Raw genomic sequence first — 23,115 nt, forward strand, 5'->3', positions numbered from 1 at the left:
ACTAAAGCACAAATGCTGGACACCTCAAAGCTGATGTTGCAGGCTTATTTCTTAGATGTGTCGTTCCAGAGAGATATTTAACTTTGCACTTCTTCTAGGTACTCTATGGTGCTAATGCTGATCCAGACCCTGCCAGGAAAATCTAAAAGGATTTGAAAAGATGCACGCTTTCCACTTTTCCTTTTTTTTCTTTTCTGTGATTTAAACTGTATGGTTTCTGGCCATACATATCTTTTTGTGTGTGTAATGAAGTAGCACAGGTCTGCTGAATATATCCTTGGCTGCCTGGCCTGTGGGTACGTATTGGGTACAGTGGCAGAGAAAGGAGATGCCAGGACTGTCCAGTGGCCCAGACACCTTTCTCTTCAGAGCTGTTTGGCCGAGCGGCTCACCAACACCAATTTATTCACCTTTGCACTGGCACAACAGAATCCCAATTATGACTGAGACCTAAATGAAAATGTAGTACAAATACTTAGTAATGCATTTATCTGGCTTATTCATCAGTGAATGCCATAAAATGCCATGGTTATGCCAGTTGTGGATCTCTAGTCAAGGAAATAGGAACAACTTTAGGCTAAAATAAGAGAACAGGTATAGCTATCTGGATCTTCACAGTGCGTAGTCAGTGTCCAAAAATCCTATCCAGGTACAGCAAAGAGGACCTCGTGCCTACTTCCTAACCACCCATCAAGGACAGCATGCTGCCTTTCATCATCAGGTATCCAGTCTCTGTCCTTGAAGGTCCTTCAAACCCAGATGGACATGGTCCTGAGTAAACTGCTTTTACGGACTCTACCTGAGCAGGGGGTCTGCGCTAGACCAGAGGTCCCTTCCCACCTCAAGTATTCTGTGATTCTATTATTTTATTATTTCCGTGCTTGTATAAATTGCTTTACTGAAAGTGACATATTTTTCTTGATCCTTTGTACATTTCCTGAGGGTACAACTGTCTACCTTTCCAGTTCTCCCCACCTTTGACACGACACACGTGACTGATCACCTCTTTTAATTTTGTGGAAAATCACTTTCTTCATAGGTTAATCTGTTTAGGTAACCACTAGCTAAGTAAATTATACACAACTCAGGAAAATAACTGAATTTGCCCCTCATACAGGTGTACACACTGCTTCGGGTAAGAGAGTCGTACAGGTGAGGCTAAGCTGCTCAGCAAACCCCCCTCTGTGTTGTGTCTTCCCCTGCCTTGATCACATCCTTGCCTTCTTGCTGTAAAAACCTCAGCATTAATTTATCCATCTTAATTTGTCAATTATTGGCCGATTATGGCCATTTTTTAATAGCGAATTTGAAGTTTTTTCCACGCACCAACATTTTAATTATTTCACGTCAGTAATTTAGCAGACAATTACAGTCTCTAGTAGCAAGCAAAATCAGAAAGAGAAAAACATGCTAAAATCTCCTTCTACCAGACAAATGCGTGCTCGCCAGCTACGATTTAGAACAGCGCAGAATGCCAAGCGTCCTAAGGAAAGCTGGAGAAGACCTCAGGGTCATCTAAGAGAAGATCCCTAAAGGCACCGAGGGACACATGGGACCACCAGGTCCTGGCAGGGGCTGGTGCGAGGCGACCCGAGATGACCCTCCCCATCGCAAGGCAGCAGAGACACGAGCCCCAGCGAGGGAATCTCTGCCTCCCCACGAAACGCTTCGCCCTCCTCGGCGGCAGAGGACCGGCAGGGCGGCCGGGGACAATTTATTCCCCGGGAGAGGGATCAGCAGCCAATTAATTAATGTCGCGGGCACCGGGACAAAAAGCAGCGCTGCAGGGTTTGGGGTGCGCCGGCTCCTGGGGAGCCCCGGGCGGGGATGCGGGGTCGGTCCGGGGGATGCGGGGATGGGTTCGGTCCAGGGGGATGCGGAGTTGGTCCGGGGGATGCGGGGTTGGTCCGGGGGATGCGGGGTTGGGTTCGGTCCGGGGGGACGCGGGGTTGGTCCGGAGGGATGCGGGGATGGGTGTGGTCCAGGGGGATGCGGGGATGGGTGCGGTCTGGGGATGCGGAGTGGGTCCGGGGGGTTGCGGGGTCGGTCAGGGGGGATGTGGGGATGGGTTTGGTCCAGAAGGATGCGGGGATGGTCCGGGGGATGCGGGGATGGGTTCGGTCCGGGGGATGCGGGGTTGGTCCAGGGGATGAGGGGTCGGTCCGGGGGATGCGGGGATGGGTTCGGTCCGGGGGGGTGCGGGGTTGGTCCGGAGGGATGCGGAGATGCGCGGTGGGTCCGGGGAGATGCGGAGCGGGCGCGCAGCCTTTCCCCGCGCCTCGCACGCGTGTCCGGGTGGCACCCGAGGGTTCGTCAGGGAACAATAACAAGATAATGGCCCGTAATGCGCACCCTGGGCACGGATCACACGCGGGCCGCTCCCTTCCTGCGCGACCGGCGGGGCCGCGGCCGGCTCGGCGGGGAGGGACCGACGCGGCCGGCGGTGGCAGGGAGGGAGGGAGGGAAGGAGGGAGCGAGGGAGGGGATCGCCCTCTTAAAGCGCATACGGCGGGGCGGGCGGGCGCCACCGCCGCCCCGGTCCATGCCCGCCGCGAGCCCCAGCGAGCCCCGGCGGGGCTGCGGGCGCGACATGGCGCGGCGCGGCGGCTTCCAGCGCCTCTTCGGCCGCAGCGAGTCCGAGGATTCGGAGCCCGAGGGGGCGGCCGCCGCCCCCCGCCGCCGCCCCGCCGCGCCCAAGCGCCGCGCCGCCTTCCCCCGCTGGCGCCCCGCGAAGAAGGAGCAGCGGCCCCGCGGCGGCCCCGGCCCCGGAGCCCCCGCAGCCCCCGGAGCCCCCGCAGCCCCGGCCCCGCGGTAAGAGCGACCCCCGCGGGCGGGCGGGAGCGGGGCTGTGGGTTTGTGCCTCTCCCGGGATGGGGGAAAGGGAGCTCGGCGCCGCTTCTCCTACAGCGCGCTCCAAAGCTGCTGCTGCCCGGCGAAGTGTCCCTTGAGCGGTGACCGTCGAGCGCTTCGAGGTTCGCGAGGACACAGGCTGCGCGCAGCCCGGGGAAGCGCCGTGACAGCCCTGTGCCCAGGGGGCCGGGAAGGCAGCTGGGCTTGTGACAGAAACGGCGTGACCAGCAGGTCCAGGGAGGTTATTCTCCCTCTGTACTCGGCACTGGTGAGACCGCTCCTCGAATACTGTGTTCAGTTGTGGGCCCCTCACCACAAGAAGGATGTTGAGGCTCTGGAGTGAGTCCAGAGAAGAGCAACAAAGCTGGTGAAGGGGCTGGAGAACAGGCCTTATGAGGAGCGGCTGAGAGAGCTGGGGGTGTTTAGCCTGGAGAAGAGGAGGCTGAGGGGAGACCTTATTGCTCTCTACAACTACCTGAAAGTAGGTTGTGGAGAGGAGGGTGCTGGCCTCTTCTCCCAAGTGACAGGGGACAGGACAAGAGGGAATGGCCTCAAGCTCCACCAGGGGAGGTTCAGGCTTGACATCAGGAAAATGTTTTTCACGGAAAGGGTCATTGGGCACTGGAACAGGCTGCCCAGGGAGGTGGTTGAGTCCCCTTCCCTGGACGTGTTTAAAAGACGGGTGGACGAGGTGCTGAGGGACATGGTTTAGTGATTGATGGGAATGGTTGGACTCAACGATCCTGTGGGTCTTTTCCAACCTAGTGACTCTGTGGCACCGGGGCAGCTGAGCGGCAGAGCGTGTTGAGGGGAAGGTAATTGACAACAGGGCATGTTGAGGTTGGGGAAATGTCAGGAATTGGTTTGGTTAGTACTGCTCAGATTCTAACAGCGGCACCTGGGTAGTGAGAATGTGTCTGTGCTATCTGAATTTAATAAAAAAAATACATTAGAGGTTATTTCTTTCTCAGGTGTTTGGTTCAGACGGAGAGATCTGAGTTACAGAAGGTGGTTCTGTGTGGTTTTATGTACAAGGGTATTAATTATACAGAAAACATTAGTATTTGCCTAAAAATAGACATCATGTTGATCTCTGGATGTGACTGAAGTTGTCTAATGATGTTTGTGTTTGCTATTGAAATGCATTATTGAAAACTTTCAACATCAACATCTATTAACATAAAAAAATAGAGCTTATATTTATAGGAAAAAGAAAATGAACTCTGCTTTTCAGAACTATTAAACCAGGAAACGTGTAATGCATTTGAGTCACCAAGCTCAGGGTGATGCTGCAGGTGACCTCAACCAGGAACAGACCCCTCTTCTGCCTTCCAAACCCAGATAAAATGGAAGCAGTTCATGCTATAGGTCAAGTAGGAAGAGAGCCCCAAGCGTGGTCAGCTCTGAGTTCAAGCCCTGGTTGCTCAGGACCGTGTCCAGTTGAGTTTTGAAATCTTCTAAGAACAGAGAGTGCACAGCAACTCTGGGCAAACAACTGCCTGCAAGTGAAAAAGTTTCTCAAGGTTGGAACATCTCTTCTTTCAGTTTATGGCTTCTGCTTTTCCTGCCACTCACTACTGAAGAGCCCCTTGTCTCTTCGTGCTGACCCTCGCATGCCTATTGGCAAGCAGATGATGGGTCCTCTCTGAGGCCACCTCTTCCCTGGGCTGAACCAGCGTCTTCTCTCAGGACAAGAGCACCAGCCCCTGAACATTTTGGGGCCCTATGTTCAACTCACCCAGTTTATCAACATCTGTTTTGTGTTGAGGGGGCCTAAAACTGAACAGAGCATCTAGATGTGGCCAAATGAATTATGAGAAAAGTGGGACAAGCCTTTAATCTAGGAGTGAGGTCCATTTTCTTCCAGATACCTTGCTAGGTCTACAAAGCCAAACCAGAAATGCTGTATGAGACTTGAGGTTCAGCTCTCACAGCTGAGAAAAGTGGAATAACTTTTTACTGCATGAAAGTTCTGTGCCTAAAATAAAAATGGCGTCTAATAATTACAAGGCTTCTGAAACGATAGGGTTGTAGCTCCTGTTGCAAAATACTGTTTTTTTCTTTTTAGTCAGGGAACCGATCCTCCTGCTATTGATAACAGGTTGGGCTTGTGCTTCAGCACATGGAAATACACATGTATGTCACCACCATTAACTGCAGTCAGCCAGCTTCCCAGAGCACAAACTTCTCTTGCCTGTGTAGCTTTCTACCATCCTCTTTATAAAAAAATCAAAAAACCAAAGCCTTTAATACACAGCCAAAAAAAAAAAAATCAATACTTTTTTTAAAATGTTGAAGATTGTGGTAGCATTTCTCAAAAGACATTGTTTGAAGTATTTAATTTTTATTATATGCATGATAGGCTGTAATATGTAGTTGCAAGAATGCTGTACAGGCCAAATACCGGTATACTTTTAACAGTGGTTTTGAAAATTTGAGATGCTTAGTAAATGGCCATCAGTTTTGCTGTGAGAGAGACATGATTTAGCACATAACTAGCATGGCAGCTGGCAGTTTGAAGACACCTGTTTATATGATATTTCAGTTCAAAAATTATCCCATGAGCTGGTTTGTTGTATTTTTTTTTTTTCAGGTAGCAAATACTTTTCCTTGCTGTTAGTTACTTATCTTGACTGGCAGTAGCCACTATGGCGTTAAAAAATCTTACCATAAAAACCAAACAAGCACCTCAGCTGCTTTAGACTTAAGGCTGCTAGTGTGGATTCTCCTGCCTCGATGAAGTTTTTGTTGTACTGCCTCTCTTTGTGAGTGTTTGGCATTAAATGAGGGAAGCCAGGTGAACTCCTCTGGTCTCCTTTTCCAGCAAAAGCTTGTGGAATCTCTTTCCCAGAGAGATTAGCTACCAAGTGGAACATCTACACAGAAGAATGTGCAGTAAAAGAAAACAATGAAGAAGAATGATAGTTGTCATCATGCCGTAGGAAACCGCACCATATTAAGAAGCCAATTTTTACTTGATCCCTTGGAATTCATGTCCCTACAAGTCTTGGACATCGAATTATCTCCACCCAATGGACATTTTGAAAATTAAGACAGTGACTTGGATTTGAACTTCGAAGCGGCAAGTTGACTATGTGAGGACAAACAAGATTGTATATCTTTGGGGTGTGATTGTGTAGCAGTCTTTTTCACAATGTCCGCTACTCTGTGTATCTGGAGCTTTTGGTATTTGATGGTCAAGACCAGGCAAGTTACTTCAACCCCTCAGTATTTATGAGTTGGCTAACACATAAATGGCAGTAGCTAGATTCTTGCCCAAAATGTGTCAATGTCATCACCGTGAAGAAAGAGGACATTTTTGCTGCTTATTACTTCCTGTATTTCAACTGATTATTTGGTGCTGGCCTTTGTATTGAGCACACTAGAACCATCAGCAACAGCCATTTTCTTTAAACAACTTTCGTCTCCTCTGTTTAAATTCAACTCAACACATGTTCATCAACATACTAAACACGTGAAGGCAAAGAAACCTATGTAACTGTTATTCTGCAATGATTTGACAGGCAAACAAAAGTGAATTAGGGTTCAGTTAGCAAAGACTAGCATCAGGCTACATGCAAGGAAAGTTAGACTGTGGAATAATTGTACCTTATACTGGAGAGGAACTCACACCTTCAGGAGACTGTTGAATGTGAAGAAACGTTGGTTTGTAATTGGAGAAAGTGGCAGTGAGACCAAGATCTGGTGTCTCTTCCCTTCTTTCATATTCTTTGAGTTACTCCTATGTGAATTCTGTATTAGAAGAGGTAAAGGAACCGTTCTTCACAGCCTGCGTGAAACATGATGTTTTGCAGAAAGATGAGGAACAAATGTTGCGAAAGCTTTTCTGTGAAAAAACGAGCTTAGAATAATACAGGACATCAGTAGCTTGACTGATTGACAAGAACAGAATGTAGAAAACTGTCATATAGTCAGCTGTGTTAAATAGTAAAATATGAGTCTTCAATTCAATGTATTTTATGTGTGTAACTCTACATTTGTGCGTCATCTGGTTGAAAGAACAGATGGAATTGCTCACCTGTGTTCTTTGCAAGACTGAATTTGTGTATCTGCAAGTGTTCTTGGTTGCACTTTCTTTATGGGAGGTGGAAATGGAAAAGAGTAATTACATTTGCAGTATAATTCTTAGTACTGTACAGTGTAAGCGTAATGCCTTAGGTAAAAGGCTTTATTAGTTTAATGTTGTTTTATAGAGGAAAGAAGTCCTCTTAAACTATCATGATCAAATAATTTAATGCAGAATAGTTTGTGCTCAAATTTTGTCTAAACTGCGACCTAGTGAGGAAATTAGTGCTTATTAAAAAAGCATTTCTAAAAAGATAGTAAGATAAGGGGGATGGCATGCTAAAACATTCACTTACTTGGTTTGCATTCTTAAGAGGTAAAAAATACCATCCTGTAAAACCTTTGTAATGACATCGGTGCCATGGACGTTAGTAGACTGTCTCTCCTGCATGAGTTTGACATCGGCTACTGTTTCTGCGTTGCTAATTTTGCAGGTTTGGTGGCTGTGAAAACACCAGTGTGAAGAATGCTCTCCTTTTCATTTTGTCCTTTTAAAAATCAAATGACAGTCTAAATAATCTGAACCAGTAAGACTGTTGGTACCTTCCTGATCATCCTGCTTGGATGTCAGTGGAACGGTGGATCATGGTGGAGAAGAGTTGGATCTCATTCCTGACTTCTGTGGGGCAGAAGAATTCCTGACTTTCTTTATTCATGTTTTTTTAGGAAAAAAAACCAAGAAGTGATTCAATAGTCTCATGCCATTCACAGTCAAGGAAATTTTCCTCTTTTTTGGGGAGTGCGTCTACCTTTATTGCATGTTTATTTTGGAGACATGTTGTACCCTACTGTATTCAGGTGAATCTGATCCATAGTAGTGCAGAGTTCCATTGAGATGACAGGAGTTCTGTACTGAATAGTTAAATGTCTTTTAAAACAAGGACTGTTGTGAAAAGACAAGTTCTAGCCTGCTCATGGACTGGGTGCCAGTCTTTGGTTTTAGGGTGTTGGGTGAATGCTTCACAATGGTGACAAATAAAAATATAAAGTTGTTTTGAGAAATCATTATTTTACAAAACCATTGTGGAAACCACCCAGGAAGGTGCACAAGAAAAAAGTTCATATTGAATGGAGGTACATACAGTTGGCACTTAATAATGCATGGAGTGCTAACAAAATATTAAATGTTGAATACATACCAACCCAGTGACTGCCATTTGTCTAAAAGTGAAAACAGTAGTTTTCACTCTACTCTTTCTGAACACTACCTCTTGTCTCTTCCTTTTTTCCTTGTCACATTCCCTTGTTCCTGCAACTCTCTGTCCTGTCTTTCCCTCCCTTTTCACCCTCTCGAGATTTGCATCAAGCAGTTCAGCCTTCGTTCTTTAGTTGGTTTCTGCTTGCATGGAGTAGACAGAAGAGCGATGCTTCATTGTACTTAGGATGGCCTCAGGGCGTAAGCAGGACAACATTTGCAGAAAAAAATTAATATCTGTTAATGTAAATAGTTTTACTTACTTCATATGCTAGTACACGATGGGATCCCTATCCTCTAATTTGAGGTACTACATCTGAACTGGTTATTCCCTTTATAATCAAGGAGGGCAAATGGGCACGTCTGGTGTGCAATTCATCTCACCCTAAGGTGAGTGTCTAAAACAGGCTAAATGAATTGCATCTTAGAAGTGCCAGCTTTTCCTCATTGACTTTAAAAGCAGCCTGAAGGCAACGCCTCCAACGTATGAATTTTGGCAGTTGAATTCCATCCGTGTTACCTGATAAGGGGGAGTCAACAGACTGATGCATTCAGGCAGGACATGCTCAGGTGCAAAGAGCTTCAAAACCCATGTTGTTATTTTTCATGTGCAAATTCAGGGCACCTTCTTTGTTCACAAACAATCTAGTTTTAAAGATCAGTTTTCTGCAGAATTCCTGTGTTATTCAGTTGATTGTGGTTAAGAGGTTTAATGTTTCCTTAGGGAACTGGGATTGATCCCACTTCTGCTGTGTTTCCTAGGGAAAGCTGAGCAGATCACGGGAAAGACACAGAAAACAAACCTTTCAGAGATGATTACAGAAAGCAAATACAGGAACTGGGAGAAAGGGGAGAGTAGACTAGTTGACTTAGGGTCTGATTTGCAGAATTTTAGCCAAAATGTCAATGCTTAGGAAAGGTTAAGGCTACTGCAAATGGGCTTTTATAATGGAGAAGATGATGAACTGTTAATACTAGGCATTTTTTCTTTTAGTAGCTTTCATTTTAAAATAGAATAAAAACATGAGGAGCTGTTCTCTAATCAGAGGTTTCTGTGCAAGGGAAGAAATCCCTTCTCTAGCTTTCAAAACAGACAGAAGAAAAAAATCATTAATGCTTTGTGTGCAGGTAGTGTATCTGATAACACTGTATCTTTGTATATACTATCTTACATTAGTCACTTCTTACATCTAGCAAACGCTCTGCTGGACAGTTTACTTTCTCACACATGTTTGTTCATGCAGCCACATACTGTGAACTTAACAGAATCTGTCATCAAATATTTGATTATTCAGTACTCCTTGAAGTCAAGAAGGCAAAGATAGGCAAAGACTGATCAATATAATGGATTAATTGTCTCCTTTGGTGCAAAGAAGCATAGTATTAATTTAAACAAAAGAAATTATCATCTTGACCATATCTTTTATTTCCAAGAGTGCAAAAGTACTGTCATCTTTCATCAGCCTCACTTTGGAGCTGCACTTGGAAATTCTGAAATGAATAAAATAGTTCTGAAATGAATAAAATAGTTCTGAAATGGATAAAATAGTTATTAAAAAAAACTGAACACAACTAAGTTTTAAATGAATGTCCTGAACTATAGAAATTTGTTAAACTGATAAGTTCGATGAATTCCCCAAATCCCATGTTTCAGGTAAAGTCTGACACCAGAAGCACCAGAAAAAGTGGTGAACCATCGTTTTCCATTTGTCCCTTCTTCTGTGGCCAGGGATAAGTGCCCCAAGACAATCTCTCAGGTCTTGTGTATGAACTTGTGAGGAGAAGCTGCTTTTTGGGAAGTGAGGAGGTTGTATGTTTTTTTCCTGGCAGAAAACTACTAGACTACTCTCCTCATTGTACTGGAGTTACAAAATTGGTTGATTTAGGTTGGAGGAAACCTCTGGGAGCTCATTTCAGCTGTCTACCCGCTGAAGGCAGATAGTATGGTGACGTTACATCCCTCCCTGAAGTTAGATTTGGTTTCTGAGGTCTTTGTCTAGTCAAGTGTTGAATATCTGCATGGACAGAGACTCCACAGCTTCTCTGTGAAGACTCTGAAAATTTATCCTTAGGTCTAATCAGAATTCCTCACACTGCAGTTTGTATCCTTCTCCTTTTGGTTCATCCCTGTGCATCACTTAGGAGGGGTTGGCTCCTGTTAGGCAGGTAGTTTCTACTCTTCCGTGTGCTCCTTGTACCTCATGCCTCAGCAGCTAAGCATCTTGGTGGCCGTTTCCTGTATTCACACCATTTTCTACACTTTTCTTGTACTGGAGATGGACAAGTAGCCTTCATTGTCACAAAGGAACACTGTTGATATATCTGGTAATAGGTTAATGTAAAAAATAAGGACTTGCAGAGAATCAGCACTGAGAAGTCCAAGGTAATACGAAGTGTCATTGTGAACCTGTGGATTTTTGCAAGGTGTGTCTATAGTTTCTTACTTCACTTCCAGCAGGTTTTACTGTTTGTTTTGGTTTCTGTAATTTTAATTCCTTGAAACTGTCAGTTGGGATTTCGTGGTGGACATTCTACAACAGCCAGGGAGGTACTCTGTGATTAGCAGTGCTGACACCTTTTCCTACCCTTAGCTGGGAATCCTGTGCCATTTATGAATCATTTAGTGAGTAACTGGTAATTCTTGTGACAGAATGTATATTTAGAATTTTGGGACTGTATAAGCATGTTTGACATAAAACCAAACCATATGATTACTAATGAGAGTCTGTAACATTATAGTGCCATCTCTGTCTACAAGGAGAATGTTTTGATGATTCACCCATGGTTACCAATTTGCAGATAAAGTAAAAATAATACATACTCCATGGTGTAGGGAGGACACCTGTAGGTGTATGAGGAAACTTACCTGTTGTCCCCTGTTGAAGCATTTTTGTGACTTCCCTTAGCGATGTGCAAAAGCTGAAGTAGTAGGGGATAAAATAGGAATGGAAACAATAGGATTACTCTTTCTCCTTGAAATGAAAGGGTAGCTCTTTCTACTTGAAGAATATTTGTGTACTTGGTGAAGAGGAAGAAATTGTCCTGTTTGTTTTTTCTAAATAATTCTGACTCTGTAACTCTGTAGATAATTTAGTAGAACTGCTGAGATGGCAGCCCTTGTGTTATCTTTGGTGTTAGCTCTGTATTCTTACCTGTGCAGACTAGGTCGCAAGAAAAGGTATAGTTTTATGCATGTTCAGTCTTTCTGTCTTAGAAGTTGTCTAGGAACAGAGCACCATGGAAGCAACATAGATGGGCTAGTAGACCTAGCACAGACACAGGTAGCTTATACTATTAATTGATTGGGCTGATTTTTTTTTTAAAACGCTGAGAATAAGCTAACATATTCAGCCTGAAAGGGCAAATGTGCAGATACGGCACCTAAGACAGTGGCATGGCTTGCAAACTAGAACTGCTTTTACCTGGCTGATGGAAACTTGGGACACATTGAGCACGTCTGCCTCATCCCACTATGTAGACGTATTCTGACTTGACCTCATGGGATTTTTCTGGTTTAAGGCTGGATTCCTTCACTTACTTAATGGGAGGCAACCTTATCTGTCTTCAGTTTAAGCAATAAGAAATCTTTTTCTCACACCTTTTGTCTGTGTTTACTGAGTAATCTCTCCCAGGCTGTGGTAGGTTGGGTTGTGTGTTTATTAAGTGTCTAGGATAATGCAGTCTAATTTTGACTATGGCTTCTGTATGCAAATAGTAAATAACAGCACAAAAGACCAAAAAAAAAGTTGGCATCTTTCAAAGGCTCTGAATGAATACATATCATTTGCAATTTCAGAGTGGAACTCATCAGGCTTTATAGTCCTTGTTTAATGTAAAGGGTGTGTATGAGGTGAAGAATTAAAAAAGAGGGTGAGAAGCCTCTAAACATTCCACAGGGGTGTATTTTAAATACAATATAGGAGACAGTCCTGCAGGTGATCAATCTATTCACATGAAATTGGATGCCTGGTTCCTGATGAAAAGCTTGATACTTGGGGGCACTTGTGGATGCAAAGCTGGATGTGAGCTGGCGATGTGGACTCACAGCCCAGAAGGCCAACCATACTCTGGGCTGCATCAAAAGAAGCGTGGCCTGCAGGTTGAGGGAGATGATTCTACGCACCCGCTCTGCTCTGGTGAGACTCAGCATGGAGTACTGCATTCAGTTCTGGAGGCCTCAGCGCAGGAAAGACATGGACCTGTCTTCTCTCCTATGAGGAAAGGCTGAGAGAGTTAGAGTTGTTCAGCCTGAAGAAGAGAAGGCTCCGAAAGACCTTATTGTGGCCTTTCAGTACTTAAAGGGAGCCTAGAAGAATGATGGGGACAAAGTTTTTAGCAGGGCTTGTTGTGATAGGACAAGGGGTAATAGTTTTAAACTAAAAGAGAACAGATTTAGACTAGATAAAAGGAAGGATTTTTTTATGGTGAGGATGGTGAAATATTGGAACAAGTTCCCAGGGAGTTGGTAGGTACCCCATCCCTGGAAACATTCAAGACCAGGTTGGGCAGGGCTCTGAGCAACCTGATCTAGTTGAAGATGTCCCTGCTCATTGCAGGGGGCTTGGACTGGATGACTTTAAAGGTCCTTTCCAACTCAAACCATTCTACGATTCTGTGATAGTCATTTCAGTCTCATTTGTTGTGGATTGAGCATAACCAGGGCTTCAGGGAGGCTCTTCTATTTTTGGGATGAAATCTGCTGATGTTTTCAGGAAAATGCTCAGCTTTGAAGTTCTAACAAATTTGAATCATGGAGGTTTCTGTTCTCTCTGTTGGTAAAGCAGAACTCCAGTGGCAGCCAAAGTTGTACTATTATTCTAGTCAATCTGTCTCATTGTTAGCATTATCTCATGCTATGTATCTGTGGCTTGGAGCAACTGGTAATTGAACTAACCGATTTTTTTAGAAGATCTAGATGATATCTTCCTTGCTTGGGACAAATAGAAATCTTTACTATAGGCACATTTGAGGTAAGGTAGAACAAATAGCTTTAACACAGAGTTTTAGTGGTTTATGTGAGATAAATTTATGAGTAAGCTAAGTTCTGTGGGAGAGATCTCATGTTTTCACTATAATTTGCTACAAAAGGAAAACATGAGTAGAGATGTGACAACTCTCCTTTTGAACTCTCTGTGGGCATATTCAACTCTTTCAGTAAACTATAGTATTATTGATGGTGTTAGTGTATCACTTTGCATAAAATAAACCGTTACATTTTATGATGGTCTGGGTGACACTCATAAAAACAAAAAAATTCCCCCACTGAATTAGTCTTTAACACTAAACTTTATCGTACAGACTCATTACAGTTAATAAAATGAACAAACCAAAAATCCTGAAGCCTAAATTCAGCTTTTTCTGTCAAGATACCTGACTTCTCATCTTAACTTTCAAGAAGTATTTGTTAGCGCAAGCATCACTGTCTGGATCAAAGCACAGTTAAGAAATATGTTTGCCTTTTATAAATTTAGGTCCAAAACAGATGAGAAGCATATTCCAAACAACTTTTACATGTGTGCTAGTGTGCTAAGAATGTCTTATAAATAAAAAAAAACGTAGAAAATCAGCACATACTTAATCTAGTCAGATGTCAGGCCCTAGTCTTTTTTGTTACGCAAAAAGCCCCTTTTTTTTCTGTAAATGCTAAATACAATTTGATAGCAAGACTTCTAATTTGAAAACATGAGCAAAAAGTGGAGTCTGTTATAAATATTTACTAGTATGTGAAACTGTGTTTTAATTTAGACCTAAGCATTTTGATGAATGCTCTGCATCCCAAACAAGCCTTAATTTAAATGGGATATCTCTCTTTTCTTCCCACTTTACAGTACAGTGCTCAGGAGCTGTGTGTGAGACTGTCAGGAGCTGGCAGGCTGCTGGGGATGGAAGAATGTCCCATGAGCTGCTAAACCAGTGGGGCAGCATTGGAAGGATTAATAATAGTTCAGGGCTTGCATGGTGGTTTTTGAGTGATGATTACATGTTATGGAGGTGCTCGCCGTGACTGCTGAGGAGGAAGCAAATAGGAAGTATTCGGCAAAAACTTAGCCACTTCAATTTCTCATATTCTGTGCCTAACTGAGCTGTAGCAAATTCAAACATTGAGCAGAAGAGTATTTTTGACAACATCATAGTGTTGCCTGATTTAATCAGATTTTTGTGATGGGTATTTATATTTCGATATTCTGTCAAGTTTCTTTGAAAACTATGAAATACAGTTAGTCCATGAGCAGTGTTTTATTACTCTTTGAAAGATATCTAAATCACTTCTTGCTGCTGCTTGCCTGTTTTCTTTGTCTAGTTTGTCATCCTAGGTTTATTTAGCAGTTGTTTTCTTTGGAATTGTTTTCTTTTTTGATGTGTGTGATTCTTTAATAGCACTACAGTTGTAAGTGAATAGCTTGCTGTACTTTACAGTTATGTTTTGCTTGGTTTTGTTTAGTTTTAAAAGAAAAAGAAACCTCTGTGTACCTGTTTGGACATGACTAATCTCTTCTAAGTTAGATCAGAGTTATTTGCCAACCTTTGGCATCTTTCCTTACTGTAATTCTGTTAACAATTATTCCCTCCCCCCCCAGCATGCTGTTTTCTGAAGTATTTTTCCTGCATCCACCTTAAAGAGAATCCTTTATGCTCTGAAGAATCCACATTTTGATAATTCATTTCTTTGTGGCTCGTAAGATTTATCAAAGTTCAGAAATTCTCTGTTCCCACTGTTCTTTATTACAGTCCATGGAATTCCTTCTTTTCCAGTGATGGATTGGATGTGCTTTTCCACTTGAAGTTGAACCCTCTGGTCATTACCCTGAGTCACCTGCCAAAACAATGAGCTAATGTAATTAATTTCTTCCCACAGTGAGCACTATCAGTTCTGACTTAGTTCCATGGAACATAAGAGTTGATGGAGTTAATGTTAAATGTTAATTTCCTGGTTGAGTTTCTTCATAACTAAGACAGATGGATTTTTCTCTTATCAGTAATATTGCTTATTTTTTTACCAATCTGCAATTCCTTCAGTTCTCCTTCTGGGCCTATTATTACCCAGGCTGTTCACCATCTGATCTGTTTCTCTCATAATTCTGAAATATGTTTTTACCTACTTCCAGACAACTCACCAGTTTAAAACCTACATTGCAGCATAGGTATGTAGAATAGATTTATTGATATTAATGACTAATATATAAATTACACAGCACAATATTTGTTTTCATTCTGACGTATAGCTTGATTTATTGACTGCATTTTATTACTAGCAGGATGTCCAGTACACTTCAAGATGATTATAAATAAACTTTGCTGCTGCTAACAAATTAGTGTTCATGTCATCTAATGAAGCAGGTGTGACCAGCCACGTGTTGGCAGTAGCAGGCCATGATATGCGTGAAATACATGTGCTTACTTTTTTTCCTTTCAAAAACAATCAGGATGTGGTTCTCCAAGGGCAGGTTTTGTTTCACAGTGGGATATTCCATCTAGTGGTTAGGTCATTTCCACCTTTGAAAAGAGTTTTGAATCCTCTTCCATGTAGCATCTTACTCAGTTTGTGAGAAGAACACTTGTAGTTGCCTCTACCTCTCCAGTCATGGTTTCCATGTTTCTAAGGCAGTTGACATCCAACTCTCCTTTTGAACTCTCTGTGGGCATATTCATCTCTTTCAGTAAACTATAGTATTATTGATGGTGTTAATGTGCCACTTTGCATAAAATAAACCATTACATTTTATGATGGTCTGGGTGCCACTCATAAAACCCCCAAAATTCCCCCACTGAATTAGTCTTTAACACTAAACTTTATTTTCTAATGTAAAGAGTATCACAGAAACAGCTGTGAAATAGAGGGTATTTACTGTCATGAAATTAAATGCCTTCTAAGTGGGTACTGCAATGTGGACATACTTACTTGATTTAACATTTCTTATGTCTCCCCTGGGTTGCCCTTGCTTGCCTCTCCTTTCCTTGAAGTTTTAGCCCATGAACACTGAAGTGTTGGAGGGTCTTGATTCTTCTGTTTTCTGAACTTTAGGGTCAAGTTTTTACAGAAGATGTTAGAAATCGGTTTGAAAGAGAGAAATGGTCACCATGAGCAGTGTTTCAGAAATAGGGTTTGTCAGAACCTTTCATTTCTCCACGCATATATTCAAAATCAACTGGTTTAATTTTAAGCAATAACCGTCATTCATGTTCAGGTGTGGAGGTGTGTGGTGTTACTGTGCCCAAATATAAGGACTTTCTAGTAGTCCGCACATCTGCTGCTGCTGCTTTTTCTTTGTATCAAAGGAACAGAGGGCTAAACATCTTCACGTGTTTCAGACACTCCTCAGCCTTAGTGCAAGCTCCTTGTTCACGGGGAGCTTTCAATATTTTTTATAAGCCTGGGTCCATTGGTTTAGGTCCCTCATCACAGATTTCACAGGGGTGAAGGCCACATGAACAAACAAGGCGGTGATCAAGGGCATCTGGAGGAGTAGCGAGCACCTCCCATAACTGGAACCATGAATATTTTCCAGTGGTGCTCATGCAGCTTCTGATGTTGGTGACCTGCTTCCAAAATGCCTGGGTGAGCAACAGGTGCTGTGGTATAGTTGGTCCCTTCTGCTTCTCTCCCAGGGCTGGATCACAGGCAAATAAAAATAAAGAAACATTTTGGACACTGATCCTCCATATGGCATGTTGTTATCTGATCCTTGTTAACCACCGTGGCATTCAGTACCAGTGCTGACACAACCCCGGGTGCCAGGTTGTACTGGACAGAGACTCCAGGATATGTCAGGGCATCTGAGCAGCAGGTAACACTGACTCATGTTCCAGAACTTCACATCACATTGCTGATGGCATTCAGTTTACATGACACCTCTGTTGCCTTTGGCACCAAGGCTGTCACTGTGGAGGAAGGGTGTTGCCTTCCTCTGTGACTCCTTGCCGTTTGTTGCAGTCTAGGAGGATGTAATGGATGTAAATATTCTCTGTCTTTGCCAGTGTGAATAGGTCTTGGAGAGAAAAGATGATTTCTTAGACAGTCTAGGGGTACAGAGTGTTTGTCATGGACAGGGCAACCCAATGAGGGACACTTCAGTGCTGCATCCTTCCAGGAGCAGTCCCCAGGGGAAGATGTTTGTAAGTCAGCGACTGATTTCATGGATGTTGGAAATCCTGCACCCAGCTCATCCCTTCAAGATGAAGTGATTGTCTGTAGGTGAGCACCTTCCAAGTGAAAAGATTTCAAAGAGCTCAGGTCTAAGAAGCAATGGAGTGGCAGCATATCACCTCATCAAAGGCCCAGCTAATATTGTAGGAAGTTCAGCAAACAGCCTTGGGAACAGCGCCTGTGCCTATAAGCAAGTGATGTCTGGATAATGGATTTACAAACTGTCCAAGCCTGCAGGGGCCCTGGAAGTAGCCCCTGCAGCATGGTTAAAAACTGTATTCATCTTAAAATATTTAAGCATTCCAAAGGACAATTTTACTGTTTCACATTCATAAAATACTACATGGTTTCTCAGAGCACCCAGATTTGCCATCATATTCAGCAAACCAGTCCTTGAAGTGTCTGTTCTACTTTGAATTCTCTGAGTTGATTGATTACTTGCGTGTGTTTGTGGGCCATCACAAATAGAAGAAAGTATTTTTTAAAATGTGTGTGTTAGCTTTCCATGAGATATGTTTTCCATAATCATCTTCTGCAGCCACTCTTGACAGATAAGGCAACTTGGGCTCCCATGCTCATGAAGAAACTGAAATTTTGGGCATGTTCTGCCCTCCGTGATATTGGTGCAAAGAACATTAAGATCTATATGAAGAACATCAAATGCATAGATACTGCTACAGGAAGCTCATCAGTTCTGAGTATTTGTGATACGTTGACCCCCCAGTCCCTTGCTCACTTCCCCTGCCAGTGCGATGGGAAAGAAAACTGGAAAAGCAAAAGCAAGAAAATCTCATGGGTCAAGATAAGGACAGTTTAACAAGTGAAGAGGAAAAATAAAAAGAAGTGATGCACAATCAAGCATTCACCAACTCCCACTAGCAGACAAATGACCCGCCAGTCTCTAAGTGGTGGCTACTTTGGAAAAACGCGCCCCAGCACACATGCACACATTTTTTCTGCTGTGCCTGATGTTACCTGATATGGAATATCCCATCCCTTTGATCAGTTTGGGTGAGCAGTTGCCTCCCAGCCTAATTGTTGGGGGGACAGTGTAAGAAATGAATAAAGCCTTAGTGCTGTGCAAGCACTTTTCAGCCACAGCTGAAACATCGATGTGTTATCAACTCTGGTTTTGGTCACAGATCTAAACCACAGCACCATATAGGATGCTATGAAAAAAGCTAACTCCATCCCAGCCAGACCCAGTACATGCTCTTTGGGGCTTATCCATAGTCAGTGATCTGTTGTCAAGGAAATTTAAAGCTGGTTTGTTTTTTTTTTAAAGCCAGAATAAATGACATTGCATTTTGGCAGCTCTTGAAAATAATTGCCTGGGATGCACATGAGGTAAAATGCTGCAGCTTAATTTTAGAAAAGTCCTGGGTAATTTTTACAAATTAAAACATTTGTAGTTAGTAAGAAAAATAAATCAAATAAATCCTGGATTTCAGATCTTAATAAGATTGCCCAGGAAAGACAGGAAAGACTGTTTCATGGTTTGGGTTGTTTTTTTAAGACTTGTTGAACTTACCTGGTTGTGTTTATTAATCTGTGTAAATATGTATTTGAACACGAATCTATGTCCAAACAAACAACTGGACGTATTTCACCACAATGTGACATTCCCTGCTGTCCTGCATCATTACTTAGCTAGTAATGAAGTGCTATCATTGATAAATCTCTTATCCTGGAGGTAACTAGAAATGCCATCAGGTTTGGATGGCTGTCACTGTTCTCCCATGATCTTGATTTGAATGACCACAGAGGTACATATGTTGTGGATGACTCCCAGGAGCTTGCTCACATCCTATCAGTTGGCTTTGATGTTCACACCTGCTGTTACCTAGCGTTGACGTCTCCTGCCACAAGACTTCCTTGTCAGATGATAGGTATTGGTGGTTATAAATCTGGTGAAGCAGCTGCTCTTCTGAAACTGTTATGATAATTGCAGATGTTTTAGCATAAGCGTGTCTCCTCCCTTCCCATTTATTAGCCGTACCCACTTTTTGGGATAGGACCTACCACAGTGAGACTCTGAAGATTCCCAGCATAACTGCAGTGCAAATAATACTAGACTTTACATCTTATGCCCTCTTTTTGGTCTTTAATATGGTCTACCTGTTGATTACATTGTGTTGCTTAATACCTGGGTATGAGATTTTATGTGGCACCAACGTAGCATATATGCAACACAAAATAACAAACTGCCAAAGCTTGAATGAGTACAGACATTTTTTAGATGTTTATACATATTATTTTTTCCTAAAACTACTTTCCGTTTCCTCCAAGAGTAATAAAAGCTTGATTTAAAAGCATGGCTTGAGGAGATCTTCAGTCCTTACTCTCCTTTCTTTTTCCATTCTTGAAGTACCTTTCTCATCTCTCATATTTGCAGAAGTGTTTTACTTCTTCCACTCTGATTTCTGTATGTCTTATATGCCTGGAACAGTCTCAGTATTTTCGTATGTTCAGTAATCTTTCATCTCTGTAAGTTCCTTCACAAATGTGCTTTTTTTGGCTAGCTTTCCACCCCTCCTTTTATGCTGCTTCACTGTCCTTTAATCTAGTCCAAATTATAATTTAATAATGAAGGTGAGGGTTGAGGAAGAGAGGTGGTTCTGTTTTCAAAAGTTAGCTGTAAAACAAAACCCTTCAGTCATCTTCCATCTTCTGTTATTACGGTCTATGGTTCAGTCTGCTCAGGCATTTCAGGATGTTTGTTTGTTTTCGTGTACTCGTGTACAGAGCAAGGCACAGAAATACAACTACATACAGCTTACAAAAAACAAAGGGAAACTGGAGCTTTTCTTTAATGAAAACTGTTTGCGTTTTTACCAGGGACAAGCAGAGCCTTTTCATGGAAATATTATTTAAAGTGTCTGCCAAGGTTTCTAATGAAAACTACTCTTTGAGACAACTCTTGGATATTTACCTAGTAGAACATGAAAAAAGAATGACTAAGGACATAAAATTAAGCTAAAAACAGCATAGAGTGGAACATAATTAGTTTGGTTTGCCCTTTCATGAAATTATTTACTAGTTGAGGGCTTCAATCTTTTCTTCTGCATCACTGACACTGACTGCTTTTATTAATTTGTATTATGCCAGTTGGCATAGACAGGTGTTTGGGTATACTGGCTGTGCCTTGGCTGTACCTTTTATTTTATGAGACTGACATTGCATTTTAACATCTTGTGACTTGTGATCAAACAACATTACTGAGAGGATAAAAAGGTTTTTGAGGAAATACTTAGACTTAAGTGGTAAGAACATAAACACTAAACAAGCTGTTTTGAAATCAGGATGGATGGGTAAAATGAAAGTTGTGCATTCTAGATTTTTATGCTGAAATTTGCAAAGCTTGATCAGTGTTTATTGCCTCATTTTCATTAGTCTTGTGACACATCTTTAAGAGAGAAGAGTATTATGCATGGTTACCTCAGAGATCATTGCCTGGGAATGGTAGGGTCTTGCTTACAGTTCCAGCCACTGTTCTGAAGTTCCAAAAAATGTTATTGCACATGTTAGTTAGTGAGACCTGGGTAACTAAAGTGATGTTGAAGTAGTTTTAATTAGCAAAACCAAGACCTTATTGTCTTCTTGTTTCTGTAGCTCATGTTTTTTCCCATTAATTAATGGAAATGTGAATCGAAAATGGTATGTTTAATTTACTTTTTAATGTGAAAGATTTGTAATTAACAGACTTGTACACCAGGTTACAGTCCTGCCTTCTGATGTAAGTATAGTTCAGATCTCATCTTTTAGTAGGGTCATTTCTTTATGATGCTTCAGCTAAATCATGCCAGTTTATTTTTACGTTTATAATAGAGTGATTCATAACATTTAAATTAATAAGATTATCTGTCTTGAAAATAAACTTCAAATATTTAGGAATTATTTGTCATCCTTAGTTGCCTCTTCCTCATCCTTGGCTTCTTTGAAGTGAATATTATCTCATTTGAAGACAGAAAAGAGTATAGTTCTGCATTATGGATAATGGTTATCTTTTCGTGCGGATTTCAGAGTCTGTGTCTTTGCAGGAATAAACTTTACTGCCCTAAAGGTCTGCTGCCAGGTTAACTGTTTTTTTTTTTTTCAAACATGCATTTACTGCACACAGCAGCCTAGAGGGGGCTTTTAGAATGCTTGAAAGTCTGGGTTTGGAGCTGGAGTCCAACAATCTTGAATTGTCACTTGTTTCACTGTGTACGTAATACAATGAAAACATGACTGTTTCTTTTCTCTTGTATAACTGATTCTGGTAACACAGCATTGATTACTTTAGTTGTTTACTCTTACTCTTTTTTGAGAGTACTTAGGGTTTTGAAAAGGAATCTGTGGCTTATTTAGTTGGGAGAAGATTTTTTAAGAATGGAGGGGTTTATGTTTATACTTCAAAACATCATCAGGACAGAAGTCAAGCATTGGCAGCAGTGGTGAAATATTGGAACAGGCTGCCCGGGGAAGTGGTGGAGCCTTCTTCCCTGGAGGTATTCAAAAGACATGTGGATGTTATGATTCTGTGATTCTAAAATAATCTGCAGTCTAAAACCAAGTGCCAAAAATGTTTAGCCCCCAAATCCTGCGGATTTATCTGTGGGAGATTCTAATTTGTTGCTTATGAAGGAGTTGCCCCATCTGGGTCACAAATGACAAGATAAATGCCTTGTTAAACTGGTTCTAGCCCCTAGAGGGTTGAAAGTAGGCAAATGCAGGAATTAAAATACAAGGTTTTAGAAGGCGACTACAGAGCTGCTGGTAGATGACTCTGTAGTAAGCTATTGTAAATAGGACATCTAGGATGACTTAAGTGAGTCTTTGAACTAGCTCCAGGAAGACTTGCATTTCATGTGTAAAGTCCAAGACTTATAATATATTTGTACCAAATAATGCTTTAGGATAGAGTTTAATGTGTGAACTATTTTAAAATTAAAGTGTGATTGAAATTGTAGTAGAATGACTTTGTGTGATTCGAGATGTTTACTTGATTACTATTTATACTCAACCGTCAATTAGATGTCTTGCATAAGACTTACATCAAAACTGAACTACCTGACGTACTGAGGTAGTAAGATGGTATAAACTCCTTTGGTTCCTAAGAAAAAACTTGGTATGTGGTGTCTTCCTTCCTTCCTTCCCCTCTTTCTTTCTTTCTTTCTTTCTTTCTTTCTTTCTTTCTTTCTTTCTTTCTTTCTTTCTTTCTTTCTTTCTTTCTTTCTTTCTTTCTTTCTTTCTTTCTTTCTTTCTTTCTTTCTTTCTTTCTTTCTTTCTTTCTTTCTTTCTTTCTTTCTTTCTTTCTTTCTTTCTTTCTTTCTTTCTTTCTCTCTTTCTCTCTTTCTCTCTTTCTCTCTTTCTCTCTTTCTCTCTTTCTTTCTCTCTTTCTCTCTTTCTCTCTTTCTCTCTTTCTTTCTCTCTCTCTTTCTCTCTTTCTCTCTTTCTCTCTTTCTCTCTTTCTCTCTCTCTCTCTCTCTTTCTCTCTTTCTCTCTTTCTCTCTTTCTCTCTTTCTCTCTTTCTCTCTTTCTCTCTTTCTTTTTCTCTCTCTCTTTCTTTCTCTTTCTTTCTTTCTCTCTTTCTCTCTTTTTCTTTCGCTCTTTCTCTTTCTCTCTTTCTCTTTCTCTCTCTCTTTCTCTTTCTCTCTTTCTCTCTTTCTTTCTCTCTTTCTCTCTTCCCTTCCCTCTTTCTTTTGCTCTTTCTCTTTCTCTCTCTCTTTTTCTCTCTCTTTCTTTCTCTCTCTCTTTCTCTGTCTTTTTCTCTCTCTTTCTCTTTCTCTCTCTCTTTCTCTCTCTCTCTCTCTTTCTCTCTTTCTTTCCCAACGTGCAGGTGATCCTTTTAAGACTA

At 41.8% G+C, this 23,115-nt stretch overlaps 1 protein-coding gene across 1 annotated transcript in view; it reads left to right on the top strand.

Moving 5' to 3' along the window:
* The first annotated feature begins 2,790 nt into the window (after positions 1–2,790).
* The window catches only part of LOC138717803 (beta/gamma crystallin domain-containing protein 1-like), a 98,596-nt gene continuing 78,271 nt past the window's right edge, over positions 2,791–23,115 (top strand). The window contains exon 1 of the mRNA XM_069851647.1: positions 2,791–2,811. The gene's annotated coding sequence lies outside the window, so the exon portion shown is untranslated. The remainder of the gene's footprint in view (positions 2,812–23,115) is intronic.

Source organism: Phaenicophaeus curvirostris, chromosome 2 (assembly GCF_032191515.1).
Source record: "Phaenicophaeus curvirostris isolate KB17595 chromosome 2, BPBGC_Pcur_1.0, whole genome shotgun sequence".
Taxonomy (NCBI): domain Eukaryota; kingdom Metazoa; phylum Chordata; class Aves; order Cuculiformes; family Cuculidae; genus Phaenicophaeus; species Phaenicophaeus curvirostris.